The 20,871-nt window shown below is 40.7% G+C and overlaps 1 protein-coding gene across 1 annotated transcript in view; it reads left to right on the top strand.

The window, feature by feature from the left end:
* KCNN2 (potassium calcium-activated channel subfamily N member 2) overlaps positions 1–20,871 on the top strand; it is a 454,526-nt gene that overhangs the window by 44,209 nt on the left and 389,446 nt on the right. The gene's annotated exons all lie outside the window — the stretch shown is intronic.

The following is a 20,871-nucleotide window of genomic DNA, read 5'->3' on the forward strand; positions in this document are numbered from 1 at the left end:
AATAAAATCATGAATGAGAAAGGAGAGATCACTACCAACACCAAGGAAATACAAATGATTTTAAAAACATATTATGAACAGCTATACGCCAATAAATTAGGCAATCTAGAAGAAATGGATGCATTCCTGGAAAGCCACAAACTACCAAAACTGGAACAGGAAGAAATAGAAAACCTGAACAGGCCAATAACCAGGGAGGAAATTGAAGCAGTCATCAAAAACCTCCCAAGACACAAGAGTCCAGGGCCAGATGGCTTCCCAGGAGAATTTTATCAAACGTTTAAAGAAGAAATCATACCTATTCTCCTAAAGCTGTTTGGAAAGATAGAAAGAGATGGAGTACTTCCAAATTCGTTCTATGAAGCCAGCATCACCTTAATTCCAAAGCCAGACAAAGACCCCGCCAAAAAGGAGAATTACAGACCAATATCCCTGATGAACATGGATGCAAAAATTCTCAACAAGATACTGGCCAATAGGATCCAACAGTACATTAAGAAAATTATTCACCATGACCAAGTAGGATTTATCCCTGGGACACAAGGCTGGTTCAACACCCGTAAAACAATCAATGTGATTCATCATATCAGCAAGAGAAAAACCAAGAACCATATGATCCTCTCATTGGATGCAGAGAAAGCATTTGACAAAATACAGCATCCATTCCTGATCAAAACTCTTCAGAGTGTAGGGATAGAGGGAACATTCCTCGACATCTTAAAAGCCATCTATGAAAAGCCCACAGCAAATATCATTCTCAATGGGGAAGCACTGGGAGCCTTTCCCCTAAGATCAGGATCAAGACAGGGATGTCCACTCTCACCACTGCTATTCAACATAGTACTGGAAGTCCTAGCCTCAGCAATCAGACAACAAAAAGACATTAAAGGCATTCAAATTGGCAAAGAAGAAGTCAAACTCTCCCTCTTCGCCGATGACATGATACTCTACATAGAAAACCCAAAAGTCTCCACCCCAAGATTGCTAGAACTCATACAGCAATTCGGTAGCGTGGCAGGATACAAAATCAATGCCCAGAAGTCAGTGGCATTTCTATACACTAACAATGAGACTGAAGAAAGAGAAATTAAGGAGTCAATCCCATTTACAATTGCACCCAAAAGCATAAGATACCTAGGAATAAACCTCACCAAAGATGTAAAGGATCTATACCCTCAAAACTATAGAACACTTCTGAAAGAAATTGAGGAAGACACAAAGAGATGGAAAAATATTCCATGCTCATGGATTGGCAGAATTAATATTGTGAAAATGTCAATGTTACCCAGGGCAATATACACGTTTAATGCAATCCCTATCAAAATACCATGGACTTTCTTCAGAGAGTTAGAACAAATTATTTTAAGATTTGTGTGGAATCAGAAAAGACCCCGAATAGCCAGGGGAATTTTAAAAAAGAAAACCATATCTGGGGGCATCACAATGCCAGATTTCAGGTTGTACTACAAAGCTGTGGTCATCAAGACAGTGTGGTACTGGCACAAAAACAGACACATAGATCAGTGGAACAGAATAGAGAATCCAGAAGTGGACCCTGAACTTTATGGGCAACTAATATTCGATAAAGGAGGAAAGACTATCCATTGGAAGAAAGACAGTCTCTTCAATAAATGGTGCTGGGAAAATTGGACATCCACATGCAGAAGAATGAAACTAGACCACTCTCTTTCACCATACACAAAGATAAACTCAAAATGGATGAAAGACCTAAATGTGAGACAAGATTCCATCCAAATCCTAGAGAAGAACACAGGCAACACCCTTTTTGAACTCGGCCACAGTAACTTCTTGCAAGATACATCCACGAAGGCAAAAGAAACAAAAGCAAAAATGAACTATTGGGACTTCATCAAGATAAGAAGCTTTTGCACAGCAAAGGATACAGTCAACAAAACTCAAAGACAACCTACAGAATGGGAGAAGATATTTGCAAATGACATATCAGATAAAGGGCTAGTTTCCAAGATCTATAAAGAACTTATTAAACTCAACACCAAAGAAACAAATAATCCAATCATGAAATGGGCAAAAGACATGAACAGAAATCTCACAGAGGAAGACATAGACATGGCCAACATGCATATGAGAAAATGCTCTGCATCACTTGCCATCAGGGAAATACAAATCAAAACCACAATGAGATACCACCTCACACCAGTGAGAATGGGGAAAATTAACAAGGCAGGAAACAACAAATGTTGGAGAGGATGCGGAGAAAAGGGAACCCTCTTACACTGTTGGTGGGAATGTGAACTGGTGCAGCCACTCTGGAAAACTGTGTGGAGGTTCCTCAAAGAGTTAAAAATAGACCTGCCCTACGACCCAGCAATTGCACTGTTGGGGATTTACCCCAAAGATACAAATGCAATGAAACGCCGGGACACCTGCACCCCGATGTTTCTAGCAGCAATGGCCACGATAGCCAAACTGTGGAAGGAGCCTCGGTGTCCAACGAAAGATGAATGGATAAAGAAGATGTGGTTTATGTATACAATGGAATATTCCTCAGCCATTAGAAATGACAAATACCCACCATTTGCTTCAACGTGGATGGAACTGGAGGGTATTATGCTGAGTGAAGTAAGTCAGTCAGAGAAGGACAAACATTATATGTTCTCATTCATTTGGGGAATATAAATAATAGTGAAAGGGAAAATAAGGGAAGGGAGAAGAAATGTGTGGGAAATATCAGAAAGGGAGACAGAACGTAAAGACTGCTAACTCTGGGAAACGAACTAGGGGTGGTAGAAGGGGAGGAGGGCGGGGGGTGGGAGTGAATGGGTGACGGGCACTGGGTGTTATTCTGTATGTTAGTAAATTGAACACCAATAAAAAAATAAATTAAAAAAAAATAAAGACAGGCTGTGTTCTATATTGGCCTAAAGAAAGTGCCCATTCGGATTTGCAGACACCTTGCCATCACTTGGTGGTCCCCTGGAGCACAGGCTGAGACCACTGCCCAGGAGAAGCATAATTTAATGGCAGAGTGCCAGGCTCAGCAGTCAAACAGACACAGGCTAAAAACCATGACTTTGCATCTCCCCAGGCCCCAGGATCCTACGCATGGATCTCAGACATCCCCCAACAAAGACTACCTTTCTCTAAGGCTCACTGCCACATTTTGGTGGAATCAGGCATTGAACGTGCTCAATGTGATCTATTTCTGTGTGGCTGTCCAAGGTTGGAAGTTTAAGGGATGTAAAACAGTGAACTGTGTACCAACTTTGGCTATGGGGCACTGGGTCCCAGGCTGATTTGGTAACACAATCTGAAATTAAAAGTTGTATTACATAGTACAATCAAAATAGGGACTTGCTATGGTAAGGAGACCTGTAACCAAGTTATATGATGCTAGCACATACCTCCCAGAGGCATTGCATGGGGTATCATTCTCTAACCTCTCTGTATGAGGCTGTCGTAGAGTGGCAGACCTTTCTAATCTTCCTCAGGTGTGGGCAGGATCTCTGTAGCCTCAGGACGGTCCCTTTCATCCTCTTGTTATTGCCAAGCTCTGCTCCACCCCCCCACCCCACCCCCATCCCCAACATTCTTTCACTCCCTGGATATCCCCATCCCACTCCCAGGGCCAGGGCTCAGGTTTCTATCCAAAGACAAGGAAGCCCTTGCAGGCTCTTTTTGGGAGTCCCTACAAACCTACACCAGGAATGGGGAGCAGATGATGTGCCATGTGTTTGATAGGGAAGAGGACATGGACATGGCAGAGAGCAAAAAATTCTCCCTGACTTAGTATATAGAACTATTATCAAGCTTCTTTATTGGACTAAAGTTTTACATCTTCTGCAGGTGGCAGCTCTAGTGGCCAGTGGTGTGGAGGATCCAGAGCCCCGTGGGGTTCATTCTTCCTCAGCAGGAAGTCTCTGAAACTCTGCCAGACACTCTGGGGATCCACCAAGCAGATTGAAAACCATGATAGAGAGGTGAAAAAGCTCAGAGACTGCATTCATTTTTAATCCTTTTACAGCATTCATTTTTTAATCCTTTTATAGCACCTGAATGAAGCATGCTTTCTCTACCCTGTCCCATTTAATCTTTCCCTGACCCTCATGAAGCAGACTCTACTCTTACCTGCATTCTATAGAGGATGAAGCCATCTGACAGGGATCCTGTAACTAGCTCAGGATTACCCAGCTAGTAAGTGGGGTAGCTTTGAACTCAGGTCAGTCTGACTCTCTGCTCTGGCAATTACATCTCTGGCTGTAAAGGGACCCTGAATATATTAAGTCTAAAGGGCAAACCTAGTTTAATGGTTAGGCCTGATAACAGATTATTTTGGATATAAACCTTTAAAAAAATTCTTCTGCCCCAGGTGACATGATAAGTTAAATATTAATCTTAAGTTAGTTTTCACATAGTTGGAAGTAGCTGTGGTTGGCTGGGTGGCTCTTAGAGTGTCCAGTCAATTTTAGTCTGGTCAGATTATAAATTGACCTGAAAACGAGTAACAGCATTTAAAAGGGCAGTGAAAGCAAAGAGCAAATCCATTAGCATTGCCAGGAAACTCACTGTGTCCTGTAGTTGGTGAATTACAAGTGTCCTCTGTGTATGTTGAACACTCATTCGTGCCTTGTGGATAAAGCAAAGTTCTCTATTCATTTAAAGTATTAGAGTTCAAACTCTTTTTTTGGGGGGGTGGGGGGGGAGTTCAAACTCTTTAATTAGACTTCTGTTCTGCCTTAAGCTTTGAGACTGGCCACTTGCTGCTCCCAGAGTCACCAAGTGAGTCACCTTTGTTAAGCACCTCGTCAGTCTCCTCTTTGGTTCCTCCTCTCTGTTTGCTGCTGATTGGTCTCCAGTTCCCTAGATCTCTTATGACTCCCTATACTAGTTTCTGTTTTGCTGCTGTAAGAAATGACCATAAAGAGAGTCGCTTAAAGCAACACAGATTTATTATCGTGTAATCTGGAGTTCAGAAATCCAAAATAAGTTTCATAGGGATAAAGGCAAGCAGTGGCTGGGCTGGTTGTTTCTGGATGCTTTGGGAGACAATCTGCTTCCTTGCCTTTCCCAGCTTCTGGGAGCTGCCTTTGTTCCTTGGCTCTTCACCTTTTCTCCTTCTGCTTCATTAATTGACTGTCTCTGTTTGATCCTTTTTTAAGGACCATTGTGATTATATTGGACTTACTTGGATAATCTTTCCATCCCGAGGTCCTTATTCACCGGTTCAAAGCTTTTAAAATTTTTTTTTCTTAACCATGTCAGGTAACATTCACCGGTTCCAGGAATCAGGACATGTCCATGTACCTTTTCCTTTTTTATTCTGAAGGATTTCTCAAAGAAAGGTTCTGTGATTACATGAACGTGACATGAAATGTGGAGCAAAGACGTTTGACTCCAGTCCTGAACCTGATGTGACCCTCATTGTCAGACAGTGAACAAAGCATGTTGGTTCTCAGAATTTTATGATCGGGGCTTTGGTTTAATTCACCAATACCTTCCCAGCTATCAGACTGCATAGCTTGACAAATTTATTTATATTAAAATATGAATGACTTGAAGGAATTTTACTGTAGATGATACTTTCCTCCAAAGGGTTGACTTTATTCTACAAATAATATTTAATCTAATTTGATGTGAGAAGTATTTTCTTTAAGCAAAGAAACATGCTCAGAATTGTTGAAATGAGAGCATGTAGGCAACCAAGTTCCTTCTTTAAGATTAAAGCCTGTTCAGCTTGGGGCCAGTCACATACATGAGTATGTAGGCCAAGCTTCTTCAAAGGGCCTGTTCACCTGCAGTTCTATCACCTGGAACACTTGTGTAAAATGGACATTTCTGAGCCTCAGCCCAGGCCAATATTATAAGGGCTCACAATTGGCATATAGCAAGTGGCCCAAAGTGAATCATTTGAACAATAAAGATTGAGAAGCCCTAAAAAGTAATTACTGGTTATGGGTTACGAGTTATGGGTTATGGGAGGCAGACTGAAAAAAGTTACGGTACTCTCCTTTCCCAGCTCATACCCATTTTGCAGATAGGAAAATTGAGGCATGGGGGCAATGTCTTACCCAAGTCCCAACAACTACCTTGGGCAGAGTCAAGACTGCAAGGGGAGTCTTCTAATTTCACGTTTGGAATTCATTGACAGTGGGGCTATATAAGTTTTTCTTCTGGGAAAAAACATTAATTTTTTTTTGCCCAGATAATTTTTCTTTCAACATAATAGCCCCTACTTTTCAAAAGCCACTTAGTCAAAAAGATGGTCTATAGAATGACTGAATATCGTATTTTTCTCTAATTAAGTTCCATTATTGATGCTAGAATAGTCATCACATAGAAAAGATTGCTTTTAAATGACCTTTTAAAGCAATAATTTGACTTACAGCACATTAAAAAAATATTCAATAAAGTCATTAAAATATATGTGCTTTAAATAGGAAAATACAGTTTGAAATGTGCTCCTTTGATATTAATGTCATAGGAGTAGGAGATGCCCTGTGTACTCCCAAATTACCATCTATCATTTTATCTTCATTACCAACTTAAACATCCCTATAGACCTCAATCTTAGAGATTCATATGCAATAAGTGAAATGAAATGAATTACCTACGAATAGTGAATGAAAGTAGGGAAGACAAGAATGAGGCAGATGCCTAACCTGAGTGTAATCTTAATGTAGACTTGCCTTTTGAATCATGTTAATGTTTTACATCTTCAAAAAGGAAAAATGAATTGCAGAGAATGGAGAAAATCTCTAAAATCAGGGGATTTTAAATACACATCATATTTATAACCACAAAGAAAAAGAAAATAGTCCAAGTCACTTTTATGTAGGGTTCTCTGATTTTATCCCATTAGTGGGATATATTCTCTCTCTTTTTAAAAAGATTTCATTTACTTGATAGAGGGAGAAGGGGAGGGAGAGAGAGCACAAGCTGGGGGAGTGGTAGAGGCAGAGGGAGAAGCTGGCTCCCCTGGCTGAGCAGGGAGCCCGATGTGGGCCTCAATCCCAGGACCCTGAGATCATGACCTGAGCCAAAGGCAGATGCTCAACCAACTGAGCCATTCCAGTGCCCCCAGTGGAATATATTCTAAGAGCAAAATGAATTCTGAAGAAAGATTAATTTGGTAAATTTGTTGGAAGTGGTATGGATGTAGTATTGCTGAATTTTGTGTATTAGAGGTTTAATCAAAGAAGTGCATATATTGTTCTTGGAAGCCAGGATTCTTATTGTGGATAAAGGAAAATAAATATATGGAATGAAAATAGGAGAGGGGGGGATTCTTGCCTCGGATGTATCAGTACGAACATATCATATATGTAGGCATATATATAGTGTGTGTGTGCCGTGTACCTAAAAGGTCTAGAAGCAATGAGTCCCCCATATCCCAGTGTCATTGAGATACCTAGAGCCCAAGCCTTGGTTTCTAAATAGAAGAGACTGGGACACTTGGGTGGCTCAGTGGTTGAATGTCTACCTTTGGCTTGGGGTGTGATTCTGGTCAGGGGATTAAGTCCTGAATCAAGCTCCCTGCAAGGAGTCTGCTTCTCCCTCTGTCTGTCTCTCTGCCTCTCTCTCTGTGCATCTCTCATGAATAAATAAGTAAATAAAGTCTTTAAAAAAATAAATAGAAGAGACTAAGGCTTCTTACAGAAATTAAAGATTCTGAGTTAGGGGAAGATATAAAACTAGGCATAAAGTATTGTGCTCTACTAAACAGTAAGAATATGGAGATGTCAAAAGGTTTAGGAAAGGACCCCCACTGGCCAAATTTGGGCAATTTGAACATAGAAAGAATAGTGATAATAATAAATTAAACATATAGGGACATAGTGATACAAAATTTTATGTCTTTACATAAAATCTTATAGATCTTTTAAAAATATTTGTATAATTTTTATATATACAAGCATATGTATCTACTTCTATTAAGTGCTTCAATACATTTCACTATTACTGTTATTTCATATGATTGTATATAAATTCTAAGCTGAATATTTTTTCATATTTATTAAAGTGTAATTAACTTTGTATCATATTAGTTTCAGTTGTACAATATAGTTCAACAATTCTCCACATCACCCAGTGCTTATTACAATAAGTGTATCTTTTTTTTTTTAAGATTTTATTTATTTATTTGAGAGAGAGTGCAAGAGAAAGAGAGAATGAGCATGGGGAGAGGCAGAGAAGGAGAGGCAGACTTCCTGTTGAGCAAGGAGCCTGATGTGGGGCTCAGTCCCAGGATGCTGGGATCATGACCTGAGCCAAAGGCAGATGCTTAACCCACTGAGCCACCCAGGTGCCCCTATAATAAGTATACTCTTGGGGGGAGGGGCAAGACGGCGGAAGAGCAGAGTCTCCAAGTCACCTGTCCCCACCAAATTACCTAGATAACCTTCAAATCATCCTGACAATCTACGAATTCGGCCTGAGATTTAAAGAGAGACCAGCTGGAATGCTACAGTGAGAAGAGTTCGCGCTTCTATCAGGTAGGAAGACGGGGAAAAAGAAATAAAGAAACAAAAGGCCTCCAAGGGGGAGGGGCCCACGAGGAGCCGGGCTGAGGCCAGGGCGAGTGTCCCCAGGACAGGAGAGCCCCGTCCCAGAGGAGCAGGAGCTGCACCAACCTTCCCGGGGGAAAGGGGCTCGCAGGGAGGTGGAGCAGGACCCAGGAGGGCGGGGATGCCCTCGGGCTCCCGGGGACACTAACAGACACCTGCGCCCCGGGAGAGTGCGCCGAGCTCCCTAAGGGCTGCAGCGCGCACGGCGGGACCCGGCGGGACCCGGAGCAGCTCGGAGGGGCTCGGGGGCGGCTCCGCGGAGGGGGCTGCGCGGCGGGAGCAGCTCGGAGGGGCTCGGGCAGAGGAAGAGGCTCCGTGCGGAGGGGGCTGCGCGGTTCCAGGAGCAGCTCGGAGGGGCTTGGGCTGCAGCTCCGCGGAGAGGGTTGCCCGGCCCGGGAGCGCGAATCCAACAGCGCAGGCCCCGGAGCACAGGGCGCCGGGACACAGCCCAGGATCCCGCCTCCCCCGGGACAGGCAGAGGCCGGGAGGGCCCAGGACAGCGAGGACGCTCCTGCCCCAGCTGAGCAGATCAGCGGCCCCGCCCCGGAGCCTCCAGGCCCTGCAGACGGAGAGCTGCGGAGCTACTGCGGGGGCTGACTCCAGGGCTGCAGAGCTGGCCCCGCCACTGCGGTTGTTCCTCCTGGGGCCTCACGGGGTAAACAACCCCCACTGAGCCCTGCACCAGGCAGGGGCACAGCAGCTCCCCCAACTGCTAACACCTGAAAATCAGCACAACAGGCCCCTCCCCCAGAAGACCAGCTGGACGGACCTGTTCCAGGGGAAGTCAAGGGACTTAAAGTATACAGAATCAGAAGATACTCCCCCGTGGTTTTTTTTGTTTGTTTGTTTGTTTGTTTTGTTTTGTTTCATTTTGTTTTGCTTTTTAATTTGTATCCTTCCCCCACCTTCTTTTTTCTTTCTTTCATTTTCTTTCTCTTTTTCTTCTTCTTTTTTTTTCTTCCTTTTTTCTTTTTTCTCTTTCTCTTTTCTTTCCTTCTTTCTCTCCTCTCTTTTTCTCCTTTTCCTAATACAACTCGCTTTTGGCCACTCTGCACTGAGCAAAATGACTAGAAGGAAAACCTCACCTCAAAAGAAAGAATCAGAAACAGTCCTCTCTCCCACAGAGTTACAAAATCTGGATTACAATTCAATGTCAGAAAGCCAATTCAGAAGCACTATTATACAGCTACTGGTGGCTATAGAAAAAAGCATAAAGGACTCAAGACACTTCATGACTGCAGAATTTAGAGCTAATCAGGCAGAAATTAAAAATCAATTGAATGAGATGCAATCCAAACTAGAAGTCCTAACGACGAGGGTTAACGAGGTGGAAGAACGAGTGAGTGACCTAGAAGACAAGTTGACGGCAAAAAGGGAAACAGAGGAAAAAAGAGACAAACAATTAAAAGACCTAAACGACAGCCTGAGGAAGAAAAACCTACCTTTAATTGGTGTTCCCGAGGGCGCCGAAAGGGCCAGAGGGCCAGAATATGTATTTGAACAAATTCTATCTGAAAACTTGCCTAATCTGGGAAGGGAAACAGGCATTCAGATCCAGGAAATAGAGAGATCCCCCCCTAGAATCAGTAAAAACCAACACCTCGACATTTAATAGTTAAGCTTGCAAATTCCAAAGATAAAGAGAAGATCCTTAAAGCAGCAAGAGACAAGAAATCCCTGACTTTTATGGGGAGGAGTACTAGGGTAACAGCAGACCTCTCCACAGAGACCTGGCAGGCCAGAAAGGGCTGGCAGGATATATTCAGGATCCTAAATGAGAAGAACATGCAACCAAGAATACTTTATCCAGCAAGGCTCTCATTCAAAATGGAAGGAGAGATAAAGAGCTTCCAAGACAGGCAGGAACTGAAAGAATATGTGACCTCCAAACCAGCTCTGCAAGAAATTTTAAGGGGGCCTCTTAAAATTCCCCTTTAAGAAGAAGTTCAGTGTAACAATCCACAAAAACAAGGACTGAATAGATATCATGGTGACACTAAACTCATATCTCTCAATAGTAACTCTGAACGTGAACGGGCTTAATGACCCCATCAAAAGGCGCAGGGTTTCAGACTGGATAAAAAAGCAGGACCCATCTATTTGCTGTCTACAAGAGACTCATTTTAGACAGAAGGACACCTGCAGCCTGAAAATAAAAGGTTGGAGAACCATTTACCATTCGAATGGTCCTCAAAAGAAAGCAGGGGTAGCCATCCTCATATCAGATAAACTAAAATTTACCCCGAAGACTGTAGTGAGAGATGAAGAGGGACACTATATCATACTTAAAGGATCTATCCCACAAGAGGACTTAACAATCCTCAATATATATGCCCCAAATGTGGGAGCTGCCAAATATATCAATCAATTAATAACCAAAGTGAAGAAATACTTAGATAACAATACACTTATACTTGGTGACTTCAATCTAGCTCTTTCTATACTCGATAGGTCTTCTAAGCACAACATCTCCAAAGAAACGAGAACTTTAAATGATACACTGGACCAGATGGATTTCACAGATATCTACAGAACTTTGCATCCAAACTCAACTGAATACACATTCTTCTCAAGTGCACATGGAACTTTCTCCAGAATAGACCACATACTGGGTCACAAATTGGGTCTGAACTGATACCAAAAGATTGGGATCGTCTCCTGCATATTCTCAGACCACAATGCCTTGAAATTAGAACTAATTCACAACAAGAAGTTTGGAAGGACTTCGAACACGTGGAGGTTAAGGACCATCCTGCTAAAAGATGAAAGGGTCAACCAAGAAATTAAGGAAGAATTAAAAAGATTCATGGAAACTAATGAGAATGAAGATACAACTGTTCAAAATCTTTGGGATGCAGCAAAAGCAGTCCTAAGGGGGAAATACATCGCAATACAAGCATCCATTCAAAAACTGGAAAGAACTCAAATATAAAAGCTAACCTTGGGATCCCTGGGTGGCGCAGCGGTTTGGCACCTGCCTTTGGCCCAGGGCGTGATCCTGGAGACCCGGGATCGAATCCCACGTCGGGCTCCCGGTGCTTGGAGCCTGCTTCTCCCTCTGCCTATGTCTCTGCCTCTCTCTCTCTCTCTCTGTGACTATCATAAAAAATAAAAAAAATTAAAAAAAAAATTAAAAGCTAACCTTACACATAAAGGAGCTAGAGAAAAAACAGCAAATAGATTCTACACCCAGGAGAAGAAGAGAGTTAATAAAGATTCGATCAGAACTCAACGAAATCGAGACCAGAACTGTGGAACAGATCAACAGAACCAGGAGTTGGTTCTTTGAAAGAATTAATAAGATAGATAAACCATTAGCCAGCCTTATTAAAAAGAAGAGAGAGAAGACTCAAATTAATAAAATTATGAATGAGAAAGGAGAGATCACTACCAACACCAAGGAAATACAAACGATTTTAAAAACATATTATGAACAGCTATATGCCAATAAATTAGGCAATCTAGAAGAAATGGATGCATTCCTGGAAAGCCACAAACTACCAAAACTGGAACAGGAAGAAATAGAAAACCTGAACAGGCCAATAACCAGGGAGGAAATTGAAGCAGTCATCAAAAACCTCCCAAGACACAAGAGTCCAGGGCCAGATGGCTTCCCAGGGGAATTCTATCAAACGTTTAAAGAAGAAACCATACCTATTCTCCTAAAGCTGTTTGGAAAGATAGAAAGAGATGGAGTACTTCCAAATTCGTTCTAGGAGGCCAGCATCACCTTAATTCCAAAACCAGACAAAGACCCCACCAAAAAGAATTACAGACCAATATCCCTGATGAACATGGATGCAAAAATTCTCAACAAGATACTGGCCAATAGGATCCAACGGTCCATTAAGAAAATTATTCACCATGACCAAGTAGGATTTATCCCCGGGACACAAGGCTGGTTCAACACCCGTAAAACAATCAATGTGATTCATCATATCAGCAAGAGAAAAACCAAGAACCATATGACCCTCTCATTAGATGCAGAGAAAGCATTTGACAAAATACAGCATCCATTCCTGATCAAAACTCTTCAGAGTGTAGGGATAGAGGGAACATTCCTCAACATCTTAAAAGCCATCTATGAAAAGCCCACAGCAAATATCATTCTCAATGGGGAAGCACTGGGAGCCTTTCCCCTAAGATCAGGAACAAGACAGGGATGTCCACTCTCACCACTGCTGTTCAACATAGTACTGGAAGTCCTAGCCTCAGCAATCAGACAACAAAAAGATATTAAAGGCATTCAAATTGGCAAAGAAGAAGTCAAACTCTCCCTCTTCACCGATGACATGATACTCTACATAGAAAACCCAAAAGCCTCCACCCCAAGATTGCTAGAACTCATACAGCAATTTGGTAGCGTGGCAGGATACAAAATCAATGCCCAGAAATCAGTGGCATTTGTATACACTAACGAGACTGAAGAAAGAGAAATTAAGGAGTCAATCCCATTTACAATTGCACCCAAAAGCATAAGATACCTAGGAATAAACCTAACCAAAGAGGTAAAGGATCTATACCCTCAAAACTATAGAACACTTCTGAAAGAAATTGAGGAAGACACAAAGAGATGGAAAAATATTCCATGCTCATGGATTGGCAGAATTAATATTGTGAAAATATCAATGTTACCCAGGGCAATTTACACGTTTAATGCAATCCCTATCAAAATACCATGGACTTTCTTCAGAGAGTTAGAACAAATTATTTTAAGATTTGTGTGGAATCAGAAAAGACCCCAAATAGCCAGGGGAATTTTAAATAGAAAACCATATCTGGGGGCATCACAATGCCAGATTTCAGGTTGTACTACAAAGCTGTGGTCATCAAGACAGTGTGGTACTGGCACAAAAACAGACACATAGATCAATGGAACAGAATAGAGAACCCAGACGTGGACCCTGAACTTTATGGTCAACTAATATTTGATAAAGGAGGAAAGACTATCCATTGGAAGAAAGACAGTCTCTTCAATAAATGGTGCTGGGAAAATTGGACATCCACATGCAGAAGAATGAAACTAGACCACTCTCTTTCACCATACACAAAGATAAACTCAAAATGGATGAAAGATCTAAATGTGAGACAAGATTCCATGAAAATCCTAGAGGAGAACACAGGCAACACCCTTTTTGAACTCAGCCAGAGTAACTTCTTGCAAGATACATCCACGAAGGCAAAAGAAACAAAAGCAAAAATGAACTATTGGGACTTCATCAAGATAAGAAGCTTTTGCACAGCAAAGGATACAGTCAACAAAGCTAAAAGACAACCTACAGAATGGGAGAAGATATTTGCAAATGACGTATCAGATCAAGGGCTAGTTTCCAAGATCTATAAAGAACTTATTAAACTCAACACCAAAGAAACAAACAATCCAATCATGAAATGGGAAAAGACATGAAGAGAAATCTCACAGAGGAAGACATAGACATGGCCAACATGCACATGAGAAAATGCTCTGCATCACTGGCCATCAGGAAAATACAAATCAAAACCACAATGAGATCCCACCTCACAGCAGTGAGAATGGGGAAAATTAGCAAGGCAGGAAACCACAAATGTTGGAGAGGATGCGGAGAAAAGGGAACCCTCTTACACTGTTGGTGGGAATGTGAACTGGTGCAGCCACTCTGGAAAACTGTGTGGAGGTTCCTCAAACAGTTAAAAATATACCTGCCCTACAACCCAGCAATTGCACTGTTGGGGATTTACCCCAAAGATACAGATGCAATGAAACGCCGGGACACCTGCACCCCGATGTTTATAGCAGCAATGGCCACATTAGCCAAACTGTGGAAGGAGCCTCGGTGTCCAACGAAAGATGAATGGATAAAGAAGATGTGGTTTATGTATACAATGGAATATTCCTCAGCCATTAGAAATGACAAATACCCACCATTTGCTTCAACGTGGATGGAACTGGAGGGTATTATGCTGAGTGAAGTAAGTCAGTCGGAGAAGGACAAACAGTGTATGTTCTCATTCATTTGGGGAATATAAATAATAGTGAAAGGGAATATAAGGGAAGGGAGAAGAAATGTGTGGGAAATATCAGAAAGGGAGACAGAACGTAAAGACTGCTAACTCTGGGAAACGTACTAGGGGTGGTAGAAGGGGAGGAGGGCGGGGGGTGGGAGTGAATGGGTGAGGGGCACTGGGGGTTATTCTGTATGTTGGTAAATTGAACAATAAAAAATAAATTTAAAAAAAGAAATAAAAATGGAAAAAAAAATAAGTATACTCTTAATCCCCATCATCTATTTCACCATCCCCCCAACCCCCTCCCCTTTGCTAGCCATCAGTTTTTTTCTCTGCATTTGAGAGTATGTTTTTTTGTTTGTCTCTTTTTTCTTTGTTCGTTTTTCTTAAATTCCATACATGAGTGAAATGATGTGGTATTTGTCTTTCTTTTTTCTGACTTATTTCACTTGCATTATACCATCTAGGTCCGATCTTCTTGTTGCAGATGACATCTCATTCTTTTTTATGGCTGAGTAACATTCCATTATATATATTTTATACACACACACATACGCACACACCCCACATATTCTTTATCTATTCATCTATGGATAGACATTTAGCTTGCTTCCTTATCTTGGCTATTGTAAATATTGCTGCAGGAACCATAGGGGTGCATATATCCATCCTTTGAGATTATAAAGTGAGTATTATTTGATATGTGTGTAAATTTTATGCATGTAGTTTGGCCATTTTATAATTTATACCCAATGGTATTCATTTTATAAATTTGTGAATAGTTACAGAATTTTAGAAATAGGAAGGAGTTCAGGGAATATTTGGTTTAATATTCTTTCATGCCACAGGTATTTAAGACATATATGACAGGACTGTCTCTAGGGGGCGCCCTTCACCTAATGGTTTATACCAATGGCACCTGCTGTGGTTTGCAAAACAAGAAGTGCAATGCATTTGTTTGCATCACCCTAGTTCCTGGAGATAAAATAGTGAAAAAAATAAAACAGCTCCAGACCTTGGAAACCAGTCAGTCTAGAGAAGAAAATACAACCACGAACAGGTAAACATACAAGTGATAAAAATCAACATGACTGGTTTCTATGGGAGCTCATAGTAGGGGCACTTACTTCAAAACTAGGAGATTGAGAGGAGACATCCAGAGAAACAAGTTACATCTCTGAGATGAAAAAGAGGCTGAGGGGACACCTGAGTGGCTCAGTGGTTGAGTGTCTGCCTTCAGCTCAGGTCGTGATCCTGAGGTCCTGGGACGAGTCCCGCATCGGGCTCCCCTGCAGGGAGCCTGCTCCTCCCTCTGCCTATGTCTCTGCCTCTCTCTCTGCGTCTGTCATGAATAAATAAAATCTTTAAAAAAATAGATTTGGATAAGTGTTTAAAAAAAAGAAAAAGAGGCTAAGGAAAGCACAGAAAGGGGAGAGAGAGGGAGGAAGAATGCTCAGACCAATACTTGAAAGTGAGCAAGAGGACCATGCTCAGGGAGTGGAAATCACCCTGTTGCAAAGAAACACTAAGAAAAGCTAGAGGTGGAGCACCTGGGTGGCTTAGCGGTTCAGCATCTGCCTTCAGCTCAGTTCATGATCCCGGGGTCCGGGGACGGAGTCCCATATCAAGCTCCCCGCCAGGACCCTGCTTCTCCCTCTGCCTATGTCTCTGTCTCTCTCTCTGTGTCTCTCATGAATAAATAAATAAAATCTTTAGAAAAAGAGAAAAAAGCTAGAGGCTGCAAGAGATAAGGTGACTTGTCCTGTGTCACCTCTTCAATTGCCTCTTGTGATTCATTAATGAATATGTTAAATTGCAATAGATTCATTCATCATAAGTGCAATGATCCCCTCTGGGAAACGTTCTGCGGGCAACTCTGCTATGGTGTAAACTCCAATAATTTCTCACCCTAGACTGGAGTTTGTCAATTGCAGAGGGCAGCAATTATTTCCTGCCCATCTTTGCCCACCCACAGAGCCTGCCCTTTCATTGCTGGCAGTGTGTCTTCAGGGATATTTTGGTTGTTGAGCTCTTGAGGTTTCCAATACAAATAACTGAAATGTAAAGAATTATTACAGAAATATGTTTGACCTGGACATGAGGTATCTACATATTCAAAAGCTATAAGCTAAAAGCAAAAGCAAAGAGGCTCAGAGCAAAAATATATCAGCTTCTTGGACAGCATCCTATTTGCTGGGCCTCTTTGCTCTCACTGTTCTTCCTGTTCAGAGTCAATACAACTCATCTGTAAGTCAAAATTGAATTGATAAAATGACAAGTCAATCCTGAGAGAGTCTTAAAAACTCAAGATATGTTGTATTTCCATTTATAGCAATGTTTAAGTAATAATGCTTTTGTTTAATCAGATTATATTGTAATTTTATTTAAAAAATCAAATATATTTCACATAATTTTTGCTGTCAGAATACTAGGGTAATTTGTTGCTAATGGATTATCATATTTGCTTTCTTCTTTTATTAGGTTTATGAAATTTTCAGAAATTCAAATTAGCCTGAAGGAAGTTCATGAAAGTCTAAGTAAGTCCTCAGACCTTAGCTGGTTTTGGTTGGCAAAATATATTTGGCTCCTTTGTCCAAGTTAGTTAAAACAGAACTTGTAATTTTCATCCATGTTACCCTTTTTTTATAGTTATTCTAAGATACTCTGTCTTGTACAGTTATTCTGAGATATATTCTATATTCGAAGATGTTCTGTATTCTATATTTTATTTCTGTCTGTCAAATATGACAATTCACCTGTTGTTTTTCCAAAGTTGTTATTGTGGTCACTGTAGTTGTTTAATCTGTGTTTGTTGAACTGACCAGGCTGCTGAAATAGTGTATTAATTCTCGTCTTTCCCCAATATTTTACTCTGAAAAATTTCAAGCAAGGGTGCAAGTTGAAAGCATTTTTTTTAAAAGATTTTATTTATTTATTCATGAGAGACACAGAGAGAAAGGCAGAGACATAGGCAGAGGGAGAAGCAGGCTCCCTCTTGGGAGCTTGAGGTGGAACTTGATCCCAGGACCCCGGGATCACGACCTGAGCCAAAGGCAGACACTCAATCACTGAGTCACCCAGGTGTCCCAAGTGTTGCGCGCTCTGGGGCAACACGATTAGGGTCCTGAGGGTAAGGGGATGAGGAAAATAAAAGAAAAGTAAAGAGATGGGGACAGGAGGGACACGGTAGATGATGTCCAAGCAGTGCCAGCTTTATTCAAGGTTCTACAACATTTTATAGCATGAGCAAAACAAAGCTGAGAAGGTATCTATTTTTAGCATGTTTGTGAAACCCTCTAAAATTCCCCTTTCTCAGCATGCAAGACAGACCCACTGGTGCCAGAAGACCTTGGTAAATAGATAAGCTTGTTGCTCCAGATGTGCATACTTCAAAGGAATATTAGATATGGTTAACAGACCAGCAAGGACAGCACAGACCCTTATTTACATTTATGACCAGACCAGAATAAATTGTATCTATTGTGTTATGTGGGCGATCACATACAAGCGAGCTCTGAGAACCATTGCTCAAGCCCTTTCTCAAGCGTCAACCAACTATTCACCCTTTACGCTCCTCAGCCTTTTGAGTGAATGAGGGACGCAAGTCCGGCCCTGGTTTGGTTCAGTTACTCCAGCTAGTCTGTGGCTGCCCACACCCAAGGTGAAAGCATTTTTCAGTGAATGGCCATGTACCAACATCTAATTTCTACTGTTAATGGTTCACCCTACCTGCCAATCCTTTTCAGTTGATTTTTTGAAAGCTTAATTCTCTTGGATTTCCTGAGTAAACGATTGAATATTGTGCAAATAATAATTTTTCCTTATTAATATTACCACTCTTATTTCTTGGCCTAATTCTAGAAATGTTTTTTTCAAAATTATGGCCACTGTTGACTTTGAATTAGAAGAATATGTCCAATAATTTATTCAGCATGATATTGGTGGCAATTTGGCTTAGATGTTCTTTCTTGTATCAGGGAAGTCTTAATATTCATAGTGTAAGATTTCTTCAACAGGGGTAGATGTTGAATCTCTTCAAATAACTTTGGACATTTATTAATACTCAAAGCTTTTCTCCTTTGATTTTTCTCATTGACTTATTGATTTCTTTGGTAACTTAAGAAATGTTTATGAAAATTTTGTTCCAGGCATCTGTGCTTGGTACTGAACTTACAGTGATAAAGAACTCCAAAGGTCCTGATTCCTGCCTTCTAGGTATTATAGTGTGGTAGTTTGCATGATAAATTGTAAAAATAGATGTCCTGTTAAGACATCCTGTCGTTAATTGAATGAAACCTATTTGGTCTTAGTATTTTATTTTTTCACATTTTTAATTTACAAATAAGATTTATCCATGCCTTTGGTTTTGATTTGTTTTTTGGGGGAGGCTGAATTTGCCAAATTTGCAGATGTGGGTTATGCTTCTTTTGCAATTTTTCTTTCTTTTTCTGCAACCTGGAAATTTGCATGGCATAGAGGACATGGCATGAAAATTACTTCATGGCACAAGAACAATCTCTTCCTTGAATATCAGAAACAATTTGTCCAGGCAAACTTCTAGGTTACTTCTATTTAATTCCAAATGATTTGTTTTCCCAGAAATTAATGATTTTTACTTAATTTTGGGGTTTTTTCACATTGAGTTGCACAGGAAGGTCTCTAAAATTTTAAAGTATTAATGATTCTGTTTCCTTTTTAATTTGTAATACTTTGGAAATTGAAGCTGTCTCTACTTCTATGCTACATAAATGCAATATCCTTACAGTGGAACTGGTGATAGGTTTTAAATAACCTAAGACTATACATAATATGATTATCTTTGTATAAACAAAAAGATACACATTATTTATTCTGAAATTTTATGAATCTGTTAACAATAGCTAACTTTGTAGAGAGAGAATAAGGGCTGGGAAGAGTCTTTTAATTTTATACTTTCTTGTACTGTTTTAGTTTTTCTAAACTAAAACGCATGCATTCATCCCTATTTTATTTTTAAAATTTTATTTATTTAATTCTTTTTATTTATTAGAGAGAGAGCATGTGTGTGGGCGCACAAGCAGGAGGAATAGCAGACTCCCCGCTGAGCAGGAAGCCCAATGCAGGGCTCCATCCCAAGACTCTGCAATCATGACCTAAGCTGAAGGCAGATGCTCAACTGACTGAGCCACCCAGGTGCTCCCCTATTTCTGTTCTTTTGAAAAAGTTAACAGAAGTTCTCTGAATAACAGGATGATGATTGGTAATGACTATGGGCCATGGTACTTTCTTTTTATATACTTTTATGTATTTTAATAAATCTAACAAATTTTATTTAAAATTGTAAACTTGTTATTTTAAAATTACCTGTGAATCTCTCTTCAAATTCAGAAAGAAATGCAAAACCATAATAAATTGGGACAGTAGCCAGCAGAAGCACCTCCACTTATGAGTGCATACCTCTGTGTTCTTATAGTGATAATATTTCCTTGAGGATCCAGGAAAAGAATGGACGTAGAAGGATGGTTGCCAAAAGATTCTTCTGATGAGTGAAGGAAAAGTGTCAGAGATATTGGCAGTTTCCAGAGATCATTCCATTCCCTCTGTTTCTTTTTCTTCTGAAAATGAAGGAATGCGTACGTGGGGTCCTGTAGTTTAGGTCCAATACAGACTTTATTTTTAGAATGAGGAAATAATTTCTTCCTGGAATAAAATGAAGATTTCCCTTAGGAGAATGAGCCCTGAAGTCTTGGGGAAGCAATTGCATTTACTTTATAATAAATTATACGCAGGTAATTAATGTCAAGGTGCAGTTTCCCTGTCAATCTCTACAGTGCTAGAGGCAAAATGTCCAGACATTTGGAAGCAGCACCATAAAACTTTTGATCTTAAACATCATTTCTGGGTCACTTTGCTAATTTATGCCTGTGCTCTTCCTTTTAAAAATTCAATTATGTTCTCTGGCAAGGGCAACATATGAATATAGTAGTGATATAGCTCATTAGTAAGTGGAGACTGAGGAATCCGTAGCCTTTTTTCTTGGTTGGAGGGTGGTTGGGCAATGGCTTGTAAGCCTTAGTATGTGTCAAAATAACCTAGAGGGTTTGTGAAAGCACAGATTTTTGGGCCTCATTTTCAGGGTTTCTGATTCAATGAGTCTGGGTGGGCCTTACAAGGCCTTTTGTGATGCTCATGCTAGTGATCTGGAGACCACACTGGGAGCATTAGTAGTTTATGGCCTTTGTGAAATTCAGCAGGACCATGATGAATAGACTATAGTATTTGACCTTCCTTTCTCTGGTATGTAATTTCAAGCCTTTAAAGATTTATTTATTTATTTGAGAGAGAGAGTGTGTAGTGGGGAGGG

The sequence above is a fragment of the Canis lupus genome, chromosome 11, assembly GCF_011100685.1.
Source record: "Canis lupus familiaris isolate Mischka breed German Shepherd chromosome 11, alternate assembly UU_Cfam_GSD_1.0, whole genome shotgun sequence".
NCBI classification, from domain to species: domain Eukaryota; kingdom Metazoa; phylum Chordata; class Mammalia; order Carnivora; family Canidae; genus Canis; species Canis lupus.